Raw genomic sequence first — 7,100 nt, 5'->3', positions numbered from 1 at the left:
CTCCAGCCTGGGTGACAGAGCGAGACTCCGTCTCAAAAAAAAAAAAAAAAAAAAAAAGAAATGTAAAACCCTTGAGTCTGGATTAAAGGATAGAGCAGATCTGGGACTTACATAAATGCATTTTTGAACATGATTGAAATATATAGTAATCAGTTATTTTATTAGTACAAAAATAATACAGCCATTTTTATAAGTCATATGACATTCAGCTTAATATAAAAGACCAGGTGTTATTCTAAGCACTTTAACTTATTTGGTTCTCCCAATAAGCCTTAAGTGAAGAACTAATATCTTCATTTTTGACAATAAGAGTGAGTAACCTACCTAGGGCCACATAGGTCCTAAGTGGAGGAATTAGAATGTAAACCAAAGAAGCTTGAAGTAAGGGTCTTCACTCACCACCACCATATACCATAACAATTCTGCGTACCTGTGGTACCCTTCACCTTTGCACCATGAGTCATACGGCTGTGAATACCTGCTCCAAGCAAGAGCCAAACTTGGAATCAATAACAATAGAAAACAGAGAAGGGATCCCACAGGGCAAAGCAAGCAGGCTCCAGGGTCCAGGAAGTGAGCAGAAAGTGAGACAGAGTGGGCAGAAGGTATGGATTCTCTTCCTTGTCATTTGCAGGTGAGAGGATAGGCAAAGGCAATTGGTGAGGACAAAGGCTAGATTGCCAGGATTGAAGGAATATCAAATCAGAGAGAAGGCTCTCCCAACCAGATGCATCAGTATATGCAGTGACATGAAAATGTGAGGGCATGTAGTGGGTTAATTCACTCTTTCACTCAACAAATAATTATTGAGCACCTTCTATATCCCAGGTACTGTCCAGGGACCTGAGATCTAGACCCAGTAACCATACAAAAATCACCCTGCTCTCATACCAATTATAGTCTGATGGTAAATACTGACATTATACCATTAATTGTAATAATGTTTACATTACAATCTTGAGTATTTCTATAAAGAAGTGCAGGAAATAGGTTCTAGTTGCATCAGACTCCAGCCACTCTGGTGGGCCAGGAAGTTTTATATGAGGAATTGATATTTAGTCTGAAACTTGAAGGATGGGCAGCACCTGCTGACCACCTGTCAGTAGAAGTGGGAATGGAACACAGAGAGCTGCTGGCAGAGAGAATAGTTTTGCAAAACCTTAATGAGGAATGCATGGCCAGTGGGTGCTAAAGCACAACGAGTCAGGGGAGAGTGGTGGAGGGTGAAGAAGGAGAATGTTTCCTAGGGTGGTCAGATTATCCAGGAACTTGTTGGCTGTGCTGAGTCCTGAGTAGATCACATGCTGCACCAGTGACACATCTGTAAGTGGATCTCTTGGTAGTTAAAACAGTATTTTCACAAATACCTCAATGTCTGAAATATAGTCCTGTCTTTTAGTTAATGTTCAAAGATCCTAGTTGACTTACCCAAGTTTACACAGTTTAAAATCAATCTGCAGAACAAAGATTAGAGCCCATGCCTGGTGATTCCACGTCTGAGCCTCTTGTCATCATATTACAAGTAATACTTTTGTTTATTACACTATGTATATTATACACAACTAAGGAAAGATTGTTTTGGTAAATCTAGACTCACTTGTCTAGGTTTTATGACAGTACAAAGATGTCTGGAGCACTTTGTTATTTGTTTTTATAAGAATGACAGAATCAAAAGATGAAGGGCAGATTTTTTAGGCCATACAGCAGTAGCTAGTCAGAACTGTCCAGATGAAAGGAATCTATGAAGACAGATCTTTGCTCAGAGCTGGAGGGAACTTATTTACTCAGGAACTGCTTGCAAGGGGATATGAACACTTATACTCCTTAGGTCCAAATGTCAAGAAAAGAAAGCCTTCTGGTCCAAAGTTTTCTGATGAAAAGCAGTTTTGTCAAAGGTCCTAAGGAAGCCATGGGAGCACTTAGGAAACAGGCAACACATAGGCAGGTCTTTACACTGCTCCAGAGCCTCACCCTGTCTGTGTATCTTGGTGAGGGGCAGGGGTAGGGGTTGGAGAAGCTGGGGGTGGGGTGGGGGGTGGGGAGGGGAGCTGTACCTGCCAATCAAAAGCTGCTTCCACCTGGCCCAGGATCATGTTCACTGGCTGCCAGATATCTGATGGGGACAGATCAAGGCCACAAGCTCCCCCAAGTGACACTTCCAGGAAATTTACATAGTGTTTGCCTGAGTGGAAAAGATTCATGGTAGATGTGGGACAAATAGCAATTAATCTTTCTTGTCACTTTTTCACAGTTTGGACTGGTTAGACTGTAGCAGCTATCACCATAAAACAATAGAGAGAGAAAGGTTCTCTATAGACACTACATAGAGATACAAACTATGTATTTAAATAAGTAAACCACTGAAGAGTCAACCCCTAACTACATAGAACTAAATACCAGGAAAAGCAACATCTGGTGACATGTCAAAAATGTCAAACTCTTAAATATTTCTATCTATATTCTAAATTTGCAAAATCTTAATGCATATCTATTCCAGAGAATAGAAGTCAAATACTTTTACATGTGGGTGAACATCTCAATTCCTGGAATATAGCCAACGGCTTCTTAAATACATGATGATGGCACCTGAGTGAGTGCCCGAGTGAGGCCGGCTGGACTTTCAGCTCACCCAGCCCTTGGCCCACGCCCCCTCCATTTGCACAGTCCACCTAGTGGGTGGATGTGCTGCAGTGTGTGTCTGCTCTTTTGCCTGCCATGGGGTCTGCTGCCCTGAAGGCCACAGCCGCATTGATTTTTCTTCATGGATGGGGAGATATCGGGCACAGATGGGCAGAGACTTTCTAGGTATCAGAAGTTCACATATCAAATATATCTGCCCACATGTGTCAATTATGCCCATGACATCAAATATGAACATGGCTATATCTTCTTGGTTTGATGTTTTGGGGCTTTCACCAGATTCCCAGGAGGAGGAACCTGGAATTAAACAGGCAGCAGAAAATGTAAAAGCTTTGGTAGATCAAGAGGTGTAGAATGGCATTCTTTCTGACAGAATTATTTTGGGAGGATTTTCTCAGGGAAGAGCTTTATTTTTATGTACTGGTCTTACCACATAGCAGAAACTGGCAGGTGTCACTGCATGCGACTGCTGGCTTTCACTTTGGGCTTCCTTTCCAAAGGGTCCTATTTGTGGTACTAATAGAGATATTTCTATTCCCCAGTGCTGTAGAGATTGTGACCCATTATTACCCCAATGTTTGGTTTCCTTATTTTTTTCTTGTTGTTTTATATTGGTAAATCAAGCCAATGTAAACTTTAAAACCTGTGAAAGCATAATGCACATTTCATGTGGACAGAAAGTGATTGGATGTCAAGCAATTCACTGATAAAATTCTACAATTTTATCCAATTGATTGACTTCACTAAGAGTCCTTGTATAGAAGTACACCAGCAATATTGTAGTAGAGTATGTACTTTTTCCAGTGTCTGATCTTCAAACTTCTAAAGTTTTCAGTGTTAAAATGTTTTGCAAATACACACCAGTGACACCTTATAGGAAATTTATCCTACGTCTCCTCATGAAAAATTTAGGATCTTTTAAGCTATATGCCTGTATTCTTATAATATAACTCAGAATATACTCATATTAAAATAGGCAGGGTAGCTAGTTTCTTTTTTTGCAAATATAATTGAGCAAAGTAATGAAATACTGCAACCAGATTTTTTATTATATCATTTGAAAATTACTGATATGCTTAATGAAAATTTGTTCAGGTATAAATGAGCAGTTAAGATATAAACAATTTATGCATTCTATGACTTAGTCTATGGATTTATTCCAAAATTGCTTAGTCATCATGCAGTGTCTGTATTTTTACATATGTATTCATATATATGTAATGATTGTAATATATAATAAGAATTACACTAGTCCTAGTAATAAGGATAATGCTAACTATCAATAAAGAATAATATTCTTCTCTTCAATTAATGGCCCTTTTATTTTTGGACCAGGCTTTTCTCTTCCCTGATATCATTTCTATTTAATATTCCGTTCTCCTCTCAAGATAAAAACGTGTTCTTTATTGTCCTTCATAGCAGACCAAACATTGCTTCCCTGCCATAGACATTTACTGTCAACACATGCTATGACTTGACATTCTGAATCACAAACATAAGGTATTTAAAATCTATAGTTACTTCATGAAGAAACCAGACATTACTTAAAACTTGCACTACTGATTTCAAATAATTATGCCTTAGTCCAAATTTAAGCCTATTTAGTTATTAGAATCTTTAACCCATGTAACAGGAATAATTATTTCATTTTATGTAAGCAACTGAAAAAATAATTAAATCATATTCTAATATTTTCTGAAAAATGTAAGGCTGATCCTAAAAATTAATTTCTAAGATAATTTTATCTCCTCATAGCATCATTTGCTTACTTATTTTGTATATATGTTTAAAGCTGACTGCTATAGAAAATGAGCAATCCCTTTAAAATTTTGCTTCATATCTCCCTCTTTTTTTTTTTTTTTTTTTGAGACAGATTCTTACTCTGCTGCCCAGGCTGAAGGGCAGTGGTGCAATCTCAGCTCACTGCAGCCTCTGCTTCCCAGGTTCAACCGAGTCTCCTGCCTCAGCCTCCCAAGTAGCTGGGATTACAGGCACCCGCCCTGACGCCTGGATAATTTTTGTATTTTTTTTAAGGACAGATGGGGTTTCACCATGTTGGCCAGGCTGGTTTAGTACAGATGGAGTTTCACCATGTCGGCCAGGCTGGTTTAGTACAGATGGGGTTTCACTATGTTGGCCAAACTCCTGACCTCAAGTGATCCTCCCCTTCAGCCTCCCAAAGTGCTAGGATTACAGGTGTGAGCCACCATGCCCGGCCAAAATTTTGCTTTATTTATATCTGCCAATAGACTTACTGGAAATTTTAACCTTAGTAAAATGATTTTTTAATTCATTTTTTGTGCGAACACTAAAAATAGCAATCATTTGATTTCAGATAGTCAAAATATCCAGATTACTTGTAAAAATGATTTAAAAAATTTATGGGTAATAAAGGTTAGTCAGAACCCTATATATGTGGTGTAATTACCATGCAGTTTTATATGTAGCAAAAATGTGCGCTTAATATTTCTGGCTTGTGTTTTTCTACTGTATTCCAACTGACCAAAACAATGTTAATAATGAATCTTCATACATGAGTGCTAATTGATAATGGGAATAATTTAGTAATGGACTGTATAGGATGTTAATAATGAATCCATATGTTTATATCTAGACTCAAAAATTTTAAACATTCACCTAGTCATTTTGTTTACTTTAAGGAACAAAAACTGTTATTTCAATTGTACAAATCAACAAGATCTTCTTTACAGCCAGAAATACTCTGTTGAAATGTTATATTGTTTCGTGGAAAAATGTAAATGTTTTTCATGATTTCTATGGATGTAAAATAAAATTTAATTCTGAAATAAATAAATAAAATCTTATTTGGCCGGTATTGTTGAAAAATAAAATATCCAAAAAGTGAACTTCTAGATCACTAAATATTTTAAATGTCAAAATGTGTATTCGTCTGTTTCCACTTTTACCATCCTTTAACATAATCGCCCTTCTTTTTTCCTAGTTCTAGTTAAGATTAGCATTCTTCCTGTCTCTCAAGTTAGGCTCCATTTGGCTGTCTTATCTCTTAGATCTTTATCTAACACGTTTTCTTTCTATAGAGCCCACTTCCTAAAGGTTCACATTTGGTTTTGATTTCTCTTTTCCATTCCCACTATCAGCATCAGAGTTCATATATCACCTGAACTATTGCAGAATGTTTTCAACTCTTCTCAAAGTTGCCTGTTTTCAGTTTGTCATTAATACTATTGCCAGGTGATGTGGCTCTCTGCCACAGCAGCCCAGTACCTTTGGGCCATACTTGCAAAGCTTGGAGAATCTCTAACACTATGGGCCCAGCCTTCCTCAGGTAGAATCAGAAATCTACCTTCTCCAGCTGCTTAGTAGAAATGGCAGAGGCATGAGACCTTGGCCCTATTAATTAGATTTATTCATGGTCCACATGGATTCAGAAGTGAATAGATGGAGGAAGGATGTTCCCTGTAGATTGTTTTGCTGGCTAGTGTTGTGGAAAGAGGTTTGGTTCTGGCAAAAGAGTCATGGTAGCATTCAGTGACAGCAGCGTCTCAGATGGCCATTTTCTGCAGAGTCAATTCTGAGCATGATTTGGGGTGTCATTCCTCAAAGCAGTCTTGAGTTTAGTTCTCAACTCTCCCACAGGTTCCATGAATCAACCGGTATCCACCCAGGAAAGTCAGCTGCGTTTTCTTTCCTAGTAAATCCAGATTAACCTTTCTGAAAGGTAAGCCTGATTATACCACTTTTCTTCCTAAACTCCTGCAGGGCTCCCTAAAGCTTATGTAAGAAAATCCAGAATTCTTCACCTGGCATTTACAGGCCCATTGTCATTTAGGTTCCATTGACTTTTGTAGTCTCTTGCCTATCATTTTCCTATGCAGATCCCGTGATCTGGGCACACCAAACAACAGGTAAGACCCTGTATGTATCTTTTATCTTTGGTGCTATACCTTTTGCCTGGATTGCCCTTAACCCCACTCCTGTATTCCCAGAAACTGCCCACTCCTCCTTCATGTCTTAGCTCACCCCGATCTTAATTCCCTAAATCCCCTTGGAGGAGTTGTGTAATTTTTCCCTTTGTGTTCCGACCATGTGTCTTGCAAATCTCTACTTTAATACCTATCACATTGCTGAAATTATTTGCTTAGATTTTGGCTTCATCTACCAGGATGTAACCATCTCACAGTAAGAATTACGTGTTCTTCATCCTTGTAGGCCAACTCCTAACAGTTCCTGATATTCAATTTGAACTTTACACATTGTAAATGAATAGATGATTGAAGGAATGTAACCACTCCTTTTAGTTCATCATGCTTCACTTCTTTCAGAGTATCCCACTTACACCCCACCTAGTCTATTCAAGTCCTTTTTTAAGATTCCACAAAATCTCAGGGGATCTGACGTTTCTACTTCTTGCCTGCAAAGTCCTTCCTCCAGATGCTCGCCTGGAAACAGCTCCTCAGTTAACAAGGTTGTTTCCATGA

General features: G+C 38.4%; 1 pseudogene; it reads left to right on the top strand.

Annotated features, from left to right (window-relative positions):
* The first annotated feature begins 455 nt into the window (after nt 1-455).
* On the top strand, nt 456-3,378 carry LOC116810983 (acyl-protein thioesterase 1-like; annotated as a pseudogene).
* Nucleotides 3,379-7,100: the final 3,722 nt, after the last annotated feature.

This window comes from Hylobates moloch, unplaced genomic scaffold (genome assembly GCF_009828535.3).
Source record: "Hylobates moloch isolate HMO894 unplaced genomic scaffold, HMol_V3 SCAFFOLD_1, whole genome shotgun sequence".
In the NCBI taxonomy this organism is placed as follows: Eukaryota; Metazoa; Chordata; class Mammalia; order Primates; family Hylobatidae; genus Hylobates; species Hylobates moloch.
This window is presented reverse-complemented; position numbering and strand designations above follow the sequence as displayed.